Source organism: Sceloporus occidentalis, unplaced genomic scaffold, assembly GCF_023333645.1.
Source record: "Sceloporus occidentalis isolate IW3139 unplaced genomic scaffold, rSceOcc1.0.p SCAF_111, whole genome shotgun sequence".
NCBI lineage: Eukaryota > Metazoa > Chordata > Lepidosauria > Squamata > Phrynosomatidae > Sceloporus > Sceloporus occidentalis.
In genome coordinates, this window is record NW_028317091.1 from 1,419,617 (window position 1) to 1,439,288 (window position 19,672).

General features: G+C 40.7%; 13 non-coding genes across 13 annotated transcripts; 10 read left to right on the forward strand and 3 right to left on the reverse strand.

Annotated features, from left to right (window-relative positions):
• Nucleotides 1-764: 764 nt before the first annotated feature.
• Nucleotides 765-838, forward strand: TRNAN-GUU (transfer RNA asparagine (anticodon GUU)). The gene has a single exon. It is a non-coding gene; the product is annotated as a tRNA-Asn (tRNA).
• Nucleotides 839-3,257: 2,419 nt separating this feature from the next.
• On the forward strand, nucleotides 3,258-3,331 carry TRNAN-GUU (transfer RNA asparagine (anticodon GUU)). The gene has a single exon. It is a non-coding gene; the product is annotated as a tRNA-Asn (tRNA).
• A 1,389-nt stretch (nucleotides 3,332-4,720) lies between these two features.
• On the forward strand, nucleotides 4,721-4,794 carry TRNAN-GUU (transfer RNA asparagine (anticodon GUU)). The gene has a single exon. It is a non-coding gene; the product is annotated as a tRNA-Asn (tRNA).
• A 1,230-nt stretch (nucleotides 4,795-6,024) lies between these two features.
• TRNAN-GUU (transfer RNA asparagine (anticodon GUU)) lies at nucleotides 6,025-6,098 on the forward strand. The gene has a single exon. It is a non-coding gene; the product is annotated as a tRNA-Asn (tRNA).
• A 1,010-nt stretch (nucleotides 6,099-7,108) lies between these two features.
• Nucleotides 7,109-7,182, forward strand: TRNAN-GUU (transfer RNA asparagine (anticodon GUU)). Its single transcript has one exon. It is a non-coding gene; the product is annotated as a tRNA-Asn (tRNA).
• A 1,230-nt stretch (nucleotides 7,183-8,412) lies between these two features.
• On the forward strand, nucleotides 8,413-8,486 carry TRNAN-GUU (transfer RNA asparagine (anticodon GUU)). Its single transcript has one exon. It is a non-coding gene; the product is annotated as a tRNA-Asn (tRNA).
• A 771-nt stretch (nucleotides 8,487-9,257) lies between these two features.
• TRNAT-UGU (transfer RNA threonine (anticodon UGU)) lies at nucleotides 9,258-9,329 on the reverse strand. Its single transcript has one exon. It is a non-coding gene; the product is annotated as a tRNA-Thr (tRNA).
• A 1,552-nt stretch (nucleotides 9,330-10,881) lies between these two features.
• Nucleotides 10,882-10,953, reverse strand: TRNAT-UGU (transfer RNA threonine (anticodon UGU)). Its single transcript has one exon. It is a non-coding gene; the product is annotated as a tRNA-Thr (tRNA).
• Nucleotides 10,954-12,505: 1,552 nt separating this feature from the next.
• On the reverse strand, nucleotides 12,506-12,577 carry TRNAT-UGU (transfer RNA threonine (anticodon UGU)). The gene has a single exon. It is a non-coding gene; the product is annotated as a tRNA-Thr (tRNA).
• Nucleotides 12,578-14,158: 1,581 nt separating this feature from the next.
• On the forward strand, nucleotides 14,159-14,232 carry TRNAN-GUU (transfer RNA asparagine (anticodon GUU)). Its single transcript has one exon. It is a non-coding gene; the product is annotated as a tRNA-Asn (tRNA).
• A 1,393-nt stretch (nucleotides 14,233-15,625) lies between these two features.
• TRNAN-GUU (transfer RNA asparagine (anticodon GUU)) lies at nucleotides 15,626-15,699 on the forward strand. Its single transcript has one exon. It is a non-coding gene; the product is annotated as a tRNA-Asn (tRNA).
• Nucleotides 15,700-17,954: 2,255 nt separating this feature from the next.
• TRNAN-GUU (transfer RNA asparagine (anticodon GUU)) lies at nucleotides 17,955-18,028 on the forward strand. Its single transcript has one exon. It is a non-coding gene; the product is annotated as a tRNA-Asn (tRNA).
• A 1,015-nt stretch (nucleotides 18,029-19,043) lies between these two features.
• TRNAN-GUU (transfer RNA asparagine (anticodon GUU)) lies at nucleotides 19,044-19,117 on the forward strand. Its single transcript has one exon. It is a non-coding gene; the product is annotated as a tRNA-Asn (tRNA).
• Nucleotides 19,118-19,672: the final 555 nt, after the last annotated feature.

The window sequence follows — 19,672 nt, forward strand, 5'->3', positions numbered from 1 at the left end:
AAACAGAAAAGTGACATTATAAAAACAAAATTAGCAGAGGATGGTTTCGATCCATCGACCTCTGGGTTATGGGCCCAGCACGCTTCCGCTGCGCCACTCTGCTTTCTGTGTGACGGCTTGTCCGAGGGGAGAATGCTGTTTTCATGCAATATCATCAATGACAGAAGTTATTAACCCTATGTAAAAATGACATCTAGCAGAGGATGGTTTCGATCCATCGACCTCTGGGTTATGGGCCCAGCACGCTTCCGCTGCGCCACTCTGCTTTCCGTGTGACAGCTTGTCCGAGGGGAGAATGCTGTTTTCATGCAATATCATCAATGACAGAAGTTATTAAGCCTATGTAAAAATGACATCTAGCAGAGGATGGTTTCGATCCATTGACCTCTGGGTTATGGGCCCAGCACGCTTCCGCTGCGCCACCCTGCTTCTTCATGCGTTTATTTTTTCACAAATGATAAAAACACATTAATTCCTGACTTTTTTTTCTCCAAATCTCTTCTTCAAGCTTCGAAAGTGCCAACTTTTTGCCACTTTCTTCCCAAATGATAAAAAAAACATGAATATCTGACTTTTTTTCCAAATCTCTTCTTCAAGATTCGTAAAGACAATTTAGGAGTACAAGTTCTCACCATCATGAAATAATGTATAAACAGTTGAGATACAACTGTCAATTCTTCTGCTATGGTCATTAAGCCCTCTGGAATGCTGAAGGTTTAAAGTCATAATCCTCACTGCTTCTCTGAAAGTAGTCACATGTGGTTGTCTCTGTGGCGCAATCGGTTAGCGCGTTCGGCTGTTAACCGAAAGGTTGGTGGTTCAAGCCCACCCAGGGACGAGCGGGATGTTTTCCTGAAAACTTTCATTCCTGTGTTTCCAACGCCAATGAGCTAATGATTACATTGAAAGATAGAAATGCAAAATCCTTAAAGCTTTCCAACATTAAGCTAAATCTTCTTATGCCACTTGTGGAAAGTTATTTTCCAGACAAAGCATGCCAATCCTTCCATGAAAAAACACAGGAAAAACTTTTTGGCATAGTGCCAATTTTGGATTGCTTAGATTATTATTATTAATTTTTTGTTTTTTAATTTAGGCCACGTCTACAATACTACATGTTGTTAATAATTCGGGCAGCCGTTACCAAAATAGTGGCTGGCAAGGGGAGAATGCCGTTTTCATACAATATCATAAATGACACAAGTTATTAACCCTACGTGCCAATTAATCTTATGCAACGGCAGTTGTGCTTAAACAGAAAAGTGACATTATAAAAACAAAATTAGCAGAGGATGGTTTCGATCCATCGACCTCTGGGTTATGGGCCCAGCACGCTTCCGCTGCGCCACTCTGCTTTCCGTGTGACGGCTTGTCCGAGGGGAGAATGCTGTTTTCATGCAATATCATCAATGACAGAAGTTATTAACCCTATGTAAAAATGACATCTAGCAGAAGATGGTTTCGATCCATCAACCTCTGGGTTATGGGCCCAGCACGCTTCCGCTGCGCCGCTCTGCTTTCTGTGTGACGGCTTGTCCGAGGGGAGAATGCTGTTTTCATGCAATATCATCAATGACAGAAGTTATTAACCCTATGTAAAAATGACATCTAGCAGAGGATGGTTTCGATCCATCGACCTCTGGGTTATGGGCCCAGCACGCTTCCGCTGCGCCACTCTGCTTTCCGTGTGACAGCTTGTCCGAGGGGAGAATGCTGTTTTCATGCAATATCATCAATGACAGAAGTTATTAACCCTATGTAAAAATGACATCTAGCAGAGGATGGTTTCGATCCATCGACCTCTGGGTTATGGGCCCAGCACGCTTCCGCTGCGCCACTCTGCTTTTTCATGTGCTTGTTTTTTTCACAAATGATAAAAACACATTAATTCCTGACTTTTTTTTCTCCAAATCTCTTCTTCAAGCTTCGAAAGTGCGAACTTTTTGCCACTTTCTTCCCAAATGATAAAAAAACCCATGAATATCTGACTTTTTTCCAAATCTCTTCTTCAAGATTCGTAAAGACAATTTAGGAGTACAAGTTCTCACCATCATGAAATAATGTATAAACAGTTGAGATACAACTGTCAATTCTTCTGCTATGGTCATTAAGCCCTCTGGAATGCTGACGGTTTAAAGTCACAAACCTTCTCTGAAAGCAGTCACATGTGGGTGTCTCTGTGGCGCAATCGTTTAGCTTGTTCGGCTGTTAACTGAAAGGGTGGTGGTTCAAGCCCACCCAGGGACGAGCAGGATGTTTTCCTGAACACTTTTGTTCCTGTGTTTGCAATGCCAATGAGCTAATGATTACATTGAAAGACAGAAATGCAAAATCCTTAAAGCTTTCCAACATTAAGCTAAATCTTCTTATGCCACTTGTGGAAAGTTATTTTCCAGACAAAGCATGCCAATCCTTCCATGAAAAAACACAGGAAAAACTTTTTGGCATAGTGCCAATTTTGGATTGCTTAGATTATTATTATTAATTTTTTGTTTTTTAATTTAGGCCACGTCTACAATACTACATGTTGTTAATAATTCGGGCAGCCGTTACCAAAATAGTGGCTGGCAAGGGGAGAATGCCGTTTTCATACAATATCATAAATGACACAAGTTATTAACCCTACGTGCCAATTAATCTTATGCAACGCCAGTTGTGCTTAAACAGAAAAGTGACATTATAAAAACAAAATTAGCAGAGGATGGTTTCGATCCATCGACCTCTGGGTTATGGGCCCAGCACGCTTCCGCTGCGCCACTCTGCTTTCCGTGTGACGGCTTTTCCGAGGGGAGAATGCTGTTTTCATGCAATATCATCAATGACAGAAGTTATTAACCCTATGTAAAAATGACATCTAGCAGAGGATGGTTTCGATCCATCGACCTCTGGGTTATGGGTCCAGCACGCTTCCGCTGCGCCACTCTGCTTTTTCATGTGCTTTTTTTTTTTCACAAATGATAAAAACACATTAATTCCTGACTTTTTTTTCTCCAAATCTCTTCTTCAAGCTTCGAAAGTGCGAACTTTTTGCCACTTTCTTCCCAAATGATAAAAAAACCCATGAATATCTGACTTTTTTCCAAATCTCTTCTTCAAGATTCGTAAAGACAATTTAGGAGTACAAGTTCTCACCATCATGAAATAATGTATAAACAGTTGAGATACAACTGTCAATTCTTCTGCTATGGTCATTAAGCCCTCTGGAATGCTGACGGTTTAAAGTCACAAACCTTCTCTGAAAGTAGTCACATGTGGTTGTCTCTGTGGCGCAATCGGTTAGCGCGTTCGGCTGTTAACCGAAAGGTTGGTGGTTCAAGCCCACCCAGGGACGAGCGGGATGTTTTCCTGAAAACTTTCATTCCTGTGTTTGCAACGCCAATGAGCTAATGATTACATTGAAAGACAGAAATGCAAAATCCTTAAAGCTTTCCAACATTAAGCTAAATCTTCTTATTCCACTTGTGGAAAGTTATTTTCCAGACAAAGCATGCCAATCCTTCCATGAAAAAACACAGGAAAAACTTTTTGGCATAGTGCCAATTTTGGATTGCTTAGATTATTATTATTAATTTTTTGTTTTTTAATTTAGGCCACGTCTACAATACTACATGTTGTTAATAATTCGGGCAGCCGTTACCAAAATAGTGGCTGGCAAGGGGAGAATGCCGTTTTCATACAATATCATAAATGACACAAGTTATTAACCCTACGTGCCAATTAATCTTATGCAACGGCAGTTGTGCTTAAACAGAAAAGTGACATTATAAAAACAAAATTAGCAGAGGATGGTTTCGATCCATCGACCTCTGGGTTATGGGCCCAGCACGCTTCCGCTGCGCCACTCTGCTTTCCGTGTAGCAGCTTGTCCGAGGGGAAAATGCTGTTTTCATACAATATCATAAATGACACAAGTTATTAACCCTACGTGCCAATTAATCTTATTCAACACCAGTTGTGCTTAAACAGAAAAGTGACATTATAAAAACAAAATTAGCAGAGGATGGTTTCGATCCATCGACCTCTGGGTTATGGGCCCAGCACGCTTCCGCTGCGCCACTCTGCTTTCTGTGTGACGGCTTGTCCGAGGGGAGAATGCTGTTTTCATGCAATATCATCAATGACAGAAGTTATTAACCCTATGTAAAAATGACATCTAGCAGAGGATGGTTTCGATCCATCGACCTCTGGGTTATGGGCCCAGCACGCTTCCGCTGCGCCACTCTGCTTTCCATGTGACAGCTTGTCCGAGGGGAGAATGCTGTTTTCATGCAATATCATCAATGACAGAAGTTATTAAGCCTATGTAAAAATGACATCTAGCAAAGGACGGTTTCGATCCATTGACCTCTGGGTTATGGGCCCAGCACGCTTCCGCTGCGCCACCCTGCTTCTTCATGCGTTTTTTTTTTCACAAATGATAAAAACACATTAATTCCTGACTTTTTTTTCTCCAAATCTCTTCTTCAAGCTTCGAAAGTGCGAACTTTTTGCCACTTTCTTCCCAAATGATAAAAAAACCCATGAATATCTGACTTTTTTCCAAATCTCTTCTTCAAGATTCGTAAAGACAATTTAGGAGTACAAGTTCTCACCATCATGAAATAATGTATTATAAACAGTTGAGATACAACTGTCAATTCTTCTGCTATGGTCATTAAGCCCTCTGGAATGCTGACGGTTTAAAGTCACAAACCTTCTCTGAAAGCAGTCACATGTGGGTGTCTCTGTGGCGCAATCGGTTAGCGCGTTCGGCTGTTAACCGAAAGGTTGGTGGTTCAAGCCCACCCAGGGACGAGCGGGATGTTTTCCTGAAAACTTTCATTCCTGTGTTTGCAACGCCAATGAGCTAATGATTACATTGAAAGACAGAAATGCAAAATCCTTAAAGCTTTCCAACATTAAGCTAAATCTTCTTATTCCACTTGTGGAAAGTTATTTTCCAGACAAAGCATGCCAATCCTTCCATGAAAAAACACAGGAAAAACTTTTTGGCATAGTGCCAATTTTGGATTGCTTAGATTATTATTATTAATTTTTTGTTTTTTAATTTAGGCCACGTCTACAATACTACATGTTGTTAATAATTCGGGCAGCCGTTACCAAAATAGTGGCTGGCAAGGGGAGAATGCCGTTTTCATACAATATCATAAATGACACAAGTTATTAACCCTACGTGCCAATTAATCTTATGCAACGGCAGTTGTGCTTAAACAGAAAAGTGACATTATAAAAACAAAATTAGCAGAGGATGGTTTCGATCCATCGACCTCTGGGTTATGGGCGCAGCACGCTTCCGCTGCGCCACTCTGCTTTCCGTGTAGCAGCTTGTCCGAGGGGAAAATGCTGTTTTCATACAATATCATAAATGACACAAGTTATTAACCCTACGTGCCAATTAATCTTATTCAACACCAGTTGTGCTTAAACAGAAAAGTGACATTATAAAAACAAAATTAGCAGAGGATGGTTTCGATCCATCGACCTCTGGGTTATGGGCCCAGCACGCTTCCGCTGCGCCACTCTGCTTTCTGTGTGATGGCTTGTCCGAGGGGAGAATGCTGTTTTCATGCAATATCATCAATGACAGAAGTTATTAAGCCTATGTAAAAATGACATCTAGCAGAGGATGGTTTCGATCCATTGACCTCTGGGTTATGGGCCCAGCACGCTTCCGCTGCGCCACCCTGCTTCTTCATGCGTTTTTTTTTTCACAAATGATAAAAACACATTAATTCCTGACTTTTTTTTCTCCAAATCTCTTCTTCAAGCTTCGAAAGTGCCAACTTTTTGCCACTTTCTTCCCAAATGATAAAAAAAACATGAATATCTGACTTTTTTTCCAAATCTCTTCTTCAAGATTCGTAAAGACAATTTAGGAGTACAAGTTCTCACCATCATGAAATAATGTATAAACAGTTGAGATACAACTGTCAATTCTTCTGCTATGGTCATTAAGCCCTCTGGAATGCTGAAGGTTTAAAGTCATAATCCTCACTGCTTCTCTGAAAGTAGTCACATGTGGTTGTCTCTGTGGCGCAATCGGTTAGCGCGTTCGGCTGTTAACCGAAAGGTTGGTGGTTCAAGCCCACCCAGGGACGAGCGGGATGTTTTCCTGAAAACTTTCATTCCTGTGTTTCCAACGCCAATGAGCTAATGATTACATTGAAAGACAGAAATGCAAAATCCTTAAAGCTTTCCAACATTAAGCTAAATCTTCTTATGCCACTTGTGGAAAGTTATTTTCCAGACAAAGCATGCCAATCCTTCCATGAAAAAACACAGGAAAAACTTTTTGGCATAGTGCCAATTTTGGATTGCTTAGATTATTATTATTAATTTTTTGTTTTTTAATTTAGGCCACGTCTACAATACTACATGTTGTTAATAATTCGGGCAGCCGTTACCAAAATAGTGGCTGGCAAGGGGAGAATGCCGTTTTCATACAATATCATAAATGACACAAGTTATTAACCCTACGTGCCAATTAATCTTATGCAACGCCAGTTGTGCTTAAACAGAAAAGTGACATTATAAAAACAAAATTAGCAGAGGATGGTTTCGATCCATCGACCTCTGGGTTATGGGCCCAGCACGCTTCCGCTGCGCCACTCTGCTTTCCGTGTGACGGCTTGTCCGAGGGGAGAATGCTGTTTTCATGCAATATCATCAATGACAGAAGTTATTAACCCTATGTAAAAATGACATCTAGCAGAGGATGGTTTCGATCCATCGACCTCTGGGTTATGGGTCCAGCACGCTTCTGCTGTGCCACTCTGCTTTTTCATGTGCTTTTTTTTTTTCACAAATGATAAAAACACATTAATTCCTGACTTTTTTTTCTCCAAATCTCTTCTTCAAGCTTCGAAAGTGCGAACTTTTTGCCACTTTCTTCCCAAATGATAAAAAAACCCATGAATATCTGACTTTTTTCCAAATCTCTTCTTCAAGATTCGTAAAGACAATTTAGGAGTACAAGTTCTCACCATCATGAAATAATGTATAAACAGTTGAGATACAACTGTCAATTCTTCTGCTATGGTCATTAAGCCCTCTGGAATGCTGACGGTTTAAAGTCACAAACCTTCTCTGAAAGCAGTCACATGTGGGTGTCTCTGTGGCGCAATCGGTTAGCGCGTTCGGCTGTTAACCGAAAGGTTGGTGGTTCAAGCCCACCCAGGGACGAGCGGGATGTTTTCCTGAAAACTTTCATTCCTGTGTTTGCAACGCCAATGAGCTAATGATTACATTGAAAGACAGAAATGCAAAATCCTTAAAGCTTTCCAACATTAAGCTAAATCTTCTTATTCCACTTGTGGAAAGTTATTTTCCAGACAAAGCATGCCAATCCTTCCATGAAAAAACACAGGAAAAACTTTTTGGCATAGTGCCAATTTTGGATTGCTTAGATTATTATTATTAATTTTTTGTTTTTTAATTTAGGCCACGTCTACAATACTACATGTTGTTAATAATTCGGGCAGCCGTTACCAAAATAGTGGCTGGCAAGGGGAGAATGCCGTTTTCATACAATATCATAAATGACACAAGTTATTAACCCTACGTGCCAATTAATCTTATGCAACGGCAGTTGTGCTTAAACAGAAAAGTGACATTATAAAAACAAAATTAGCAGAGGATGGTTTCGATCCATCGACCTCTGGGTTATGGGCGCAGCACGCTTCCGCTGCGCCACTCTGCTTTCCGTGTAGCAGCTTGTCCGAGGGGAAAATGCTGTTTTCATACAATATCATAAATGACACAAGTTATTAACCCTACGTGCCAATTAATCTTATTCAACACCAGTTGTGCTTAAACAGAAAAGTGACATTATAAAAACAAAATTAGCAGAGGATGGTTTCGATCCATCGACCTCTGGGTTATGGGCCCAGCACGCTTCCGCTGCGCCACTCTGCTTTCTGTGTGATGGCTTGTCCGAGGGGAGAATGCTGTTTTCATGCAATATCATCAATGACAGAAGTTATTAAGCCTATGTAAAAATGACATCTAGCAGAGGATGGTTTCGATCCATTGACCTCTGGGTTATGGGCCCAGCACGCTTCCGCTGCGCCACCCTGCTTCTTCATGCGTTTTTTTTTTCACAAATGATAAAAACACATTAATTCCTGACTTTTTTTTCTCCAAATCTCTTCTTCAAGCTTCGAAAGTGCCAACTTTTTGCCACTTTCTTCCCAAATGATAAAAAAAACATGAATATCTGACTTTTTTTCCAAATCTCTTCTTCAAGATTCGTAAAGACAATTTAGGAGTACAAGTTCTCACCATCATGAAATAATGTATAAACAGTTGAGATACAACTGTCAATTCTTCTGCTATGGTCATTAAGCCCTCTGGAATGCTGAAGGTTTAAAGTCATAATCCTCACTGCTTCTCTGAAAGTAGTCACATGTGGTTGTCTCTGTGGCGCAATCGGTTAGCGCGTTCGGCTGTTAACCGAAAGGTTGGTGGTTCAAGCCCACCCAGGGACGAGCGGGATGTTTTCCTGAAAACTTTCATTCCTGTGTTTCCAACGCCAATGAGCTAATGATTACATTGAAAGACAGAAATGCAAAATCCTTAAAGCTTTCCAACATTAAGCTAAATCTTCTTATGCCACTTGTGGAAAGTTATTTTCCAGACAAAGCATGCCAATCCTTCCATGAAAAAACACAGGAAAAACTTTTTGGCATAGTGCCAATTTTGGATTGCTTAGATTATTATTATTAATTTTTTGTTTTTTAATTTAGGCCACGTCTACAATACTACATGTTGTTAATAATTCGGGCAGCCGTTACCAAAATAGTGGCTGGCAAGGGGAGAATGCCGTTTTCATACAATATCATAAATGACACAAGTTATTAACCCTACGTGCCAATTAATCTTATGCAACGCCAGTTGTGCTTAAACAGAAAAGTGACATTATAAAAACAAAATTAGCAGAGGATGGTTTCGATCCATCGACCTCTGGGTTATGGGCCCAGCACGCTTCCGCTGCGCCACTCTGCTTTCCGTGTGATGGCTTGTCCGAGGGGAGAATGCTGTTTTCATGCAATATCATCAATGACAGAAGTTATTAACCCTATGTAAAAATGACATCTAGCAGAGGATGGTTTCGATCCATCGACCTCTGGGTTATGGGCCCAGCACGCTTCCGCTGCGCCACTCTGCTTTCTGTGTGACGGCTTGTCCGAGGGGAGAATGCTGTTTTAATGCAATATCATCAATGACAGAAGTTATTAACCCTATGTAAAAATGACATCTAGCAGAGGATGGTTTCGATCCATCGACCTCTGGGTTACAGGCCCAGCACGCTTCCGCTGCGCCACTCTGCTTTCCGTGTGACAGCTTGTCCGAGGGGAGAATGCTGTTTTCATGCAATATCATCAATGACAGAAGTTATTAACCCTATGTAAAAATGACATCTAGCAGAGGATGGTTTCGATCCATCGACCTCTGGGTTATGGGCCCAGCACGCTTCCGCTGCGCCACTCTGCTTTTTCATGTGCTTGTTTTTTTCACAAATGATAAAAACACATTAATTCCTGACTTTTTTTTCTCCAAATCTCTTCTTCAAGCTTCGAAAGTGCGAACTTTTTGCCACTTTCTTCCCAAATGATAAAAAAAACCATGAATATCTGACTTTTTTCCAAATCTCTTCTTCAAGATTCGTAAAGACAATTTAGGAGTACAAGTTCTCACCATCATGAAATAATGTATAAACAGTTGAGATACAACTGTCAATTCTTCTGCTATGGTCATTAAGCCCTCTGGAATGCTGACGGTTTAAAGTCACAAACCTTCTCTGAAAGCAGTCACATGTGGGTGTCTCTGTGGCGCAATCGTTTAGCTTGTTCGGCTGTTAACTGAAAGGGTGGTGGTTCAAGCCCACCCAGGGACGAGCAGGATGTTTTCCTGAACACTTTTGTTCCTGTGTTTGCAACGCCAATGAGCTAATGATTACATTGAAAGACAGAAATGCAAAATCCTTAAAGCTTTCCAACATTAAGCTAAATCTTCTTATGCCACTTGTGGAAAGTTATTTTCCAGACAAAGCATGCCAATCCTTCCATGAAAAAACACAGGAAAAACTTTTTGGCATAGTGCCAATTTTGGATTGCTTAGATTATTATTATTAATTTTTTGTTTTTTAATTTAGGCCACGTCTACAATACTACATGTTGTTAATAATTCGGGCAGCCGTTACCAAAATAGTGGCTGGCAAGGGGAGAATGCCGTTTTCATACAATATCATAAATGACACAAGTTATTAACCCTACGTGCCAATTAATCTTATGCAACGCCAGTTGTGCTTAAACAGAAAAGTGACATTATAAAAACAAAATTAGCAGAGGATGGTTTCGATCCATCGACCTCTGGGTTATGGGCCCAGCACGCTTCTGCTGCGCCACTCTGCTTTCCGTGTAACAGCTTGTCCGAGGGGAAAATGCTGTTTTCATACAATATCATAAATGACACAAGTTATTAACCCTACGTGCCAATTAATCTTATTCAACACCAGTTGTGCTTAAACAGAAAAGTGACATTATAAAAACAAAATTAGCAGAGGATGGTTTCGATCCATCGACCTCTGGGTTATGGGCCCAGCACGCTTCCGCTGCGCCACTCTGCTTTCCGTGTGACGGCTTGTCCGAGGGGAGAATGCTGTTTTCATGCAATATCATCAATGACAGAAGTTATTAACCCTATGTAAAAATGACATCTAGCAGAGGATGGTTTCGATCCATCGACCTCTGGGTTATGGGCCCAGCACGCTTCCGCTGCGCCACTCTGCTTTCTGTGTGACGGCTTGTCCGAGGGGAGAATGCTGTTTTAATGCAATATCATCAATGACAGAAGTTATTAACCCTATGTAAAAATGACATCTAGCAGAGGATGGTTTCGATCCATCGACCTCTGGGTTACAGGCCCAGCACGCTTCCGCTGCGCCACTCTGCTTTCCGTGTGACAGCTTGTCCGAGGGGAGAATGCTGTTTTCATGCAATATCATCAATGACAGAAGTTATTAACCCTATGTAAAAATGACATCTAGCAGAGGATGGTTTCGATCCATCGACCTCTGGGTTATGGGCCCAGCACGCTTCCGCTGCGCCACTCTGCTTTTTCATGTGCTTGTTTTTTTCACAAATGATAAAAACACATTAATTCCTGACTTTTTTTTCTCCAAATCTCTTCTTCAAGCTTCGAAAGTGCGAACTTTTTGCCACTTTCTTCCCAAATGATAAAAAAACCCATGAATATCTGACTTTTTTCCAAATCTCTTCTTCAAGATTCGTAAAGACAATTTAGGAGTACAAGTTCTCACCATCATGAAATAATGTATAAACAGTTGAGATACAACTGTCAATTCTTCTGCTATGGTCATTAAGCCCTCTGGAATGCTGACGGTTTAAAGTCACAAACCTTCTCTGAAAGCAGTCACATGTGGGTGTCTCTGTGGCGCAATCGTTTAGCTTGTTCGGCTGTTAACTGAAAGGGTGGTGGTTCAAGCCCACCCAGGGACGAGCAGGATGTTTTCCTGAACACTTTTGTTCCTGTGTTTGCAACGCCAATGAGCTAATGATTACATTGAAAGACAGAAATGCAAAATCCTTAAAGCTTTCCAACATTAAGCTAAATCTTCTTATGCCACTTGTGGAAAGTTATTTTCCAGACAAAGCATGCCAATCCTTCCATGAAAAAACACAGGAAAAACTTTTTGGCATAGTGCCAATTTTGGATTGCTTAGATTATTATTATTAATTTTTTGTTTTTTAATTTAGGCCACGTCTACAATACTACATGTTGTTAATAATTCGGGCAGCCGTTACCAAAATAGTGGCTGGCAAGGGGAGAATGCCGTTTTCATACAATATCATAAATGACACAAGTTATTAACCCTACGTGCCAATTAATCTTATGCAACGCCAGTTGTGCTTAAACAGAAAAGTGACATTATAAAAACAAAATTAGCAGAGGATGGTTTCGATCCATCGACCTCTGGGTTATGGGCCCAGCACGCTTCTGCTGCGCCACTCTGCTTTCCGTGTAACAGCTTGTCCGAGGGGAAAATGCTGTTTTCATACAATATCATAAATGACACAAGTTATTAACCCTACGTGCCAATTAATCTTATTCAACACCAGTTGTGCTTAAACAGAAAAGTGACATTATAAAAACAAAATTAGCAGAGGATGGTTTCGATCCATCGACCTCTGGGTTATGGGCCCAGCACGCTTCCGCTGCGCCACTCTGCTTTCCGTGTGACGGCTTGTCCGAGGGGAGAATGCTGTTTTCATGCAATATCATCAATGACAGAAGTTATTAACCCTATGTAAAAATGACATCTAGCAGAGGATGGTTTCGATCCATCGACCTCTGGGTTATGGGCCCAGCACGCTTCCGCTGCGCCACTCTGCTTTCTGTGTGACGGCTTGTCCGAGGGGAGAATGCTGTTTTAATGCAATATCATCAATGACAGAAGTTATTAACCCTATGTAAAAATGACATCTAGCAGAGGATGGTTTCGATCCATCGACCTCTGGGTTACAGGCCCAGCACGCTTCCGCTGCGCCACTCTGCTTTCCGTGTGACAGCTTGTCCGAGGGGAGAATGCTGTTTTCATGCAATATCATCAATGACAGAAGTTATTAACCCTATGTAAAAATGACATCTAGCAGAGGATGGTTTCGATCCATCGACCTCTGGGTTATGGGCCCAGCACGCTTCCGCTGCGCCACTCTGCTTTTTCATGTGCTTGTTTTTTTCACAAATGATAAAAACACATTAATTCCTGACTTTTTTTTCTCCAAATCTCTTCTTCAAGCTTCGAAAGTGCGAACTTTTTGCCACTTTCTTCCCAAATGATAAAAAAACCCATGAATATCTGACTTTTTTCCAAATCTCTTCTTCAAGATTCGTAAAGACAATTTAGGAGTACAAGTTCTCACCATCATGAAATAATGTATAAACAGTTGAGATACAACTGTCAATTCTTCTGCTATGGTCATTAAGCCCTCTGGAATGCTGACGGTTTAAAGTCACAAACCTTCTCTGAAAGCAGTCACATGTGGGTGTCTCTGTGGCGCAATCGTTTAGCTTGTTCGGCTGTTAACTGAAAGGGTGGTGGTTCAAGCCCACCCAGGGACGAGCAGGATGTTTTCCTGAACACTTTTGTTCCTGTGTTTGCAACGCCAATGAGCTAATGATTACATTGAAAGACAGAAATGCAAAATCCTTAAAGCTTTCCAACATTAAGCTAAATCTTCTTATGCCACTTGTGGAAAGTTATTTTCCAGACAAAGCATGCCAATCCTTCCATGAAAAAACACAGGAAAAACTTTTTGGCATAGTGCCAATTTTGGATTGCTTAGATTATTATTATTAATTTTTTGTTTTTTAATTTAGGCCACGTCTACAATACTACATGTTGTTAATAATTCGGGCAGCCGTTACCAAAATAGTGGCTGGCAAGGGGAGAATGCTGTTTTCATACAATATCATAAATGACACAAGTTATTAACCCTACGTGCCAATTAATCTTATTCAACACCAGTTGTGCTTAAACAGAAAAGTGACATTATAAAAACAAAATTAGCAGAGGATGGTTTCGATCCATCGACCTCTGGGTTATGGGCCCAGCACGCTTCCGCTGCGCCACTCTGCTTTCTGTGTGACGGGTTGTCCGAGGGGAGAATGCTGTTTTCATGCAATATCATCAATGACAGAAGTTATTAACCCTATGTAAAAATGACATCTAGCAGAGGATGGTTTCGATCCATTGACCACTGGGTTATGGGACCAGCACACTTCCGCTGCGCCACCCTGCTTCTTCATGCGTTTTTTTTTTCACAAATGATAAAAACACATTAATTCCTGACTTTTTTTTCTCCAAATCTCTTCTTCAAGCTTCGAAAGTGCCAACTTTTTGCCACTTTCTTCCCAAATGATAAAAAAAACATGAATATCTGACTTTTTTTCCAAATCTCTTCTTCAAGATTCGTAAAGACAATTTAGGAGTACAAGTTCTCACCATCATGAAATAATGTATAAACAGTTGAGATACAACTGTCAATTCTTCTGCTATGGTCATTAAGCCCTCTGGAATGCTGAAGGTTTAAAGTCATAATCCTCACTGCTTCTCTGAAAGTAGTCACATGTGGTTGTCTCTGTGGCGCAATCGGTTAGCGCGTTCGGCTGTTAACCGAAAGGTTGGTGGTTCAAGCCCACCCAGGGACGAGCGGGATGTTTTCCTGAAAACTTTCATTCCTGTGTTTGCAACGCCAATGAGCTAATGATTACATTGAAAGACAGAAATGCAAAATCCTTAAAGCTTTCCAACATTAAGCTAAATCTTCTTATTCCACTTGTGGAAAGTTATTTTCCAGACAAAGCATGCCAATCCTTCCATGAAAAAACACAGGAAAAACTTTTTGGCATAGTGCCAATTTTGGATTGCTTAGATTATTATTATTAATTTTTTGTTTTTTAATTTAGGCCACGTCTACAATACTACATGTTGTTAATAATTCGGGCAGCCGTTACCAAAATAGTGGCTGGCAAGGGGAGAATGCCGTTTTCATACAATATCATAAATGACACAAGTTATTAACCCTACGTGCCAATTAATCTTATGCAACGGCAGTTGTGCTTAAACAGAAAAGTGACATTATAAAAACAAAATTAGCAGAGGATGGTTTCGATCCATCGACCTCTGGGTTATGGGCCCAGCACGCTTCCGCTGCGCCACTCTGCTTTCCGTGTAGCAGCTTGTCCGAGGGGAAAATGCTGTTTTCATACAATATCATAAATGACACAAGTTATTAACCCTACGTGCCAATTAATCTTATTCAACACCAGTTGTGCTTAAACAGAAAAGTGACATTATAAAAACAAAATTAGCAGAGGATGGTTTCGATCCATCGACCTCTGGGTTATGGGCCCAGCACGCTTCCGCTGCGCCACTCTGCTTTCTGTGTGACGGCTTGTCCGAGGGGAGAATGCTGTTTTCATGCAATATCATCAATGACAGAAGTTATTAAGCCTATGTAAAAATGACATCTAGCAGAGGATGGTTTCGATCCATCGACCTCTGGGTTATGGGCCCAGCACGCTTCCGCTGCGCCACTCTGCTTTCCGTGTGACAGCTTGTCCGAGGGGAGAATGCTGTTTTCATGCAATATCATCAATGACAGAAGTTATTAAGCCTATGTAAAAATGACATCTAGCAGAGGATGGTTTCGATCCATTGACCTCTGGGTTATGGGCCCAGCACGCTTCCGCTGCGCCACCCTGCTTCTTCATGCGTTTATTTTTTCACAAATGATAAAAACACATTAATTCCTGACTTTTTTTTCTCCAAATCTCTTCTTCAAGCTTCGAAAGTGCCAACTTTTTGCCACTTTCTTCCCAAATGATAAAAAAAACATGAATATCTGACTTTTTTTCCAAATCTCTTCTTCAAGATTCGTAAAGACAATTTAGGAGTACAAGTTCTCACCATCATGAAATAATGTATAAACAGTTGAGATACAACTGTCAATTCTTCTGCTATGGTCATTAAGCCCTCTGGAATGCTGAAGGTTTAAAGTCATAATCCTCACTGCTTCTCTGAAAGTAGTCACATGTGGTTGTCTCTGTGGCGCAATCGGTTAGCGCGTTCGGCTGTTAACCGAAAGGTTGGTGGTTCAAGCCCACCCAGGGACGAGCGGGATGTTTTCCTGAAAACTTTCATTCCTGTGTTTCCAACGCCAATGAGCTAATGATTACATTGAAAGATAGAAATGCAAAATCCTTAAAGCTTTCCAACATTAAGCTAAATCTTCTTATGCCACTTGTGGAAAGTTATTTTCCAGACAAAGCATGCCAATCCTTCCATGAAAAAACACAGGAAAAACTTTTTGGCATAGTGCCAATTTTGGATTGCTTAGATTATTATTATTAATTTTTTGTTTTTTAATTTAGGCCACGTCTACAATACTACATGTTGTTAATAATTCGGGCAGCCGTTACCAAAATAGTGGCTGGCAAGGGGAGAATGCCGTTTTCATACAATATCATAAATGACACAAGTTATTAACCCTACGTGCCAATTAATCTTATGCAACGCCAGTTGTGCTTAAACAGAAAAGTGACATTATAAAAACAAAATTAGCAGAGGATGGTTTCGATCCATCGACCTCTGGGTTATGGGCCCAGCACGCTTCCGCTGCGCCACTCTGCTTTCCGTGTGACGGCTTGTCCGAGGGGAGAATGCTGTTTTCATGCAATATCATCAATGACAGAAGTTATTAACCCTATGTAAAAATGACATCTAGCAGAGGATGGTTTCGATCCATCGACCTCTGGGTTATGGGCCCAGCACGCTTCCGCTGCGCCACTCTGCTTTCCGTGTGACAGCTTGTCCGAGGGGAGAATGCTGTTTTCATGCAATATCATCAATGACAGAAGTTATTAACCCTATGTAAAAATGACATCTAGCAGAGGATGGTTTCGATCCATCGACCTCTGGGTTATGGGCCCAGCACGCTTCCGCTGCGCCACTCTGCTTTTTCATGTGCTTGTTTTTTTCACAAATGATAAAAACACATTAATTCCTGACTTTTTTTTCTCCAAATCTCTTCTTCAAGCTTCGAAAGTGCGAACTTTTTGCCACTTTCTTCCCAAATGATAAAAAAACCCATGAATATCTGACTTTTTTCCAAATCTCTTCTTCAAGATTCGTAAAGACAATTTAGGAGTACAAGTTCTCACCATCATGAAATAATGTATAAACAGTTGAGATACAACTGTCAATTCTTCTGCTATGGTCATTAAGCCCTCTGGAATGCTGACGGTTTAAAGTCACAAACCTTCTCTGAAAGCAGTCACATGTGGGTGTCTCTGTGGCGCAATCGTTTAGCTTGTTCGGCTGTTAACTGAAAGGGTGGTGGTTCAAGCCCACCCAGGGACGAGCAGGATGTTTTCCTGAACACTTTTGTTCCTGTGTTTGCAATGCCAATGAGCTAATGATTACATTGAAAGACAGAAATGCAAAATCCTTAAAGCTTTCCAACATTAAGCTAAATCTTCTTATGCCACTTGTGGAAAGTTATTTTCCAGACAAAGCATGCCAATCCTTCCATGAAAAAACACAGGAAAAACTTTTTGGCATAGTGCCAATTTTGGATTGCTTAGATTATTATTATTAATTTTTTGTTTTTTAATTTAGGCCACGTCTACAATACTACATGTTGTTAATAATTCGGGCAGCCGTTACCAAAATAGTGGCTGGCAAGGGGAGAATGCCGTTTTCATACAATATCATAAATGACACAAGTTATTAACCCTACGTGCCAATTAATCTTATGCAACGCCAGTTGTGCTTAAACAGAAAAGTGACATTATAAAAACAAAATTAGCAGAGGATGGTTTCGATCCATCGACCTCTGGGTTATGGGCCCAGCACGCTTCCGCTGCGCCACTCTGCTTTCCGTGTGACGGCTTGTCCGAGGGGAGAATGCTGTTTTCATGCAATATCATCAATGACAGAAGTTATTAACCCTATGTAAAAATGACATCTAGCAGAGGATGGTTTCGATCCATCGACCTCTGGGTTATGGGTCCAGCACGCTTCCGCTGCGCCACTCTGCTTTTTCATGTGCTTTTTTTTTTCACAAATGATAAAAACACATTAATTCCTGACTTTTTTTTCTCCAAATCTCTTCTTCAAGCTTCGAAAGTGCGAACTTTTTGCCACTTTCTTCCCAAATGATAAAAAAACCCATGAATATCTGACTTTTTTCCAAATCTCTTCTTCAAGATTCGTAAAGACAATTTAGGAGTACAAGTTCTCACCATCATGAAATAATGTATAAACAGTTGAGATACAACTGTCAATTCTTCTGCTATGGTCATTAAGCCCTCTGGAATGCTGACGGTTTAAAGTCACAAACCTTCTCTGAAAGCAGTCACATGTGGGTGTCTCTGTGGCGCAATCGGTTAGCGTGTTCGGCTGTTGACCGAAAGGTTGGTGGTTCAAGCCCACCCAGGGACGAGCGGGATGTTTTCCTGAAAACTTTCATTCCTGTGTTTGCAACGCCAATGAGCTAATGATTACATTGAAAGACAGAAATGCAAAATTCTTAAAGCTTTCCAACATTAAGCTAAATCTTCTTATTCCACTTGTCGAAAGTTATTTTCCAGACAAAGCATGCCAATCCTTCCATGAAAAAACACAGAAAAAACTTTTTGGCATAGTGCCAATTTTGGATTGCTTAGATTATTATTATTAATTTTTTGTTTTTTAATTTAGGCCACGTCTACAATACTACATGTTGTTAATAATTCGGGCAGCCGTTACCAAAATAGTGGCTGGCAAGGGGAGAATGCCGTTTTCATACAATATCATAAATGACACAAGTTATTAACCCTACGTGCCAATTAATCTTATGCAACGCCAGTTGTGCTTAAACAGAAAAGTGACATTATAAAAACAAAATTAGCAGAGGATGGTTTCGATCCATCGACCTCTGGGTTATGGGCCCAGCACGCTTCCGCTGCGCCACTCTGCTTTCTGTGTGACGGCTTGTCCGAGGGGAGAATGCTGTTTTCATGCAATATCATCAATGACAGAAGTTATTAACCCTATGTAAAAATGACATCTAGCAGAGGATGGTTTCGATGCATCGACCTCTGGGTTATGGGCCCAGCACGCTTCCGCTGCGCCACCCTGCTTTTTCATGCCTTTTTTTTTTCACAAATGATAAAAACACATTAATTCCTGACTTTTTTTTCTCCAAATCTCTTCTTCAAGCTTCGAAAGTGCCAACTTTTTGCCACTTTCTTCCCAAATGATAAAAAAAACATGAATATCTGACTTTTTTTCCAAATCTCTTCTTCAAGATTCGTAAAGACAATTTAGGAGTACAAGTTCTCACCATCATGAAATAATGTATAAACAGTTGAGATACAACTGTCAATTCTTCTGCTATGGTCATTAAGCCCTCTGGAATGCTGAAGGTTTAAAGTCATAATCCTCACTGCTTCTCTGAAAGTAGTCACATGTGGTTGTCTCTGTGGCGCAATCGGTTAGCGCGTTCGGCTGTTAACCGAAAGGTTGGTGGTTCAAGCCCACCCAGGGACGAGCGGGATGTTTTCCTGAAAACTTTCATTCCTGTGTTTGCAACGCCAATGAGCTAATGATTACATTGAAAGACAGAAATGCAAAATCCTTAAAGCTTTCCAACATTAAGCTAAATCTTCTTATTCCACTTGTGGAAAGTTATTTTCCAGACAAAGCATGCCAATCCTTCCATGAAAAAACACAGGAAAAACTTTTTGGCATAGTGCCAATTTTGGATTGCTTAGATTATTATTATTAATTTTTTGTTTTTTAATTTAGGCCACGTCTACAATACTACATGTTGTTAATAATTTGGGCAGCCGTTACCAAAATAGTGGCTGGCAAGGGGAGAATGCCGTTTTCATACAATATCATAAATGACACAAGTTATTAACCCTACGTGCCAATTAATCTTATGCAACGGCAGTTGTGCTTAAACAGAAAAGTGACATTATAAAAACAAAATTAGCAGAGGATGGTTTCGATCCATCGACCTCTGGGTTATGGGCCCAGCACGCTTCCGCTGCGCCACTCTGCTTTCAGTGTAACAGCTTGTCCGAGGGGAAAATGCTGTTT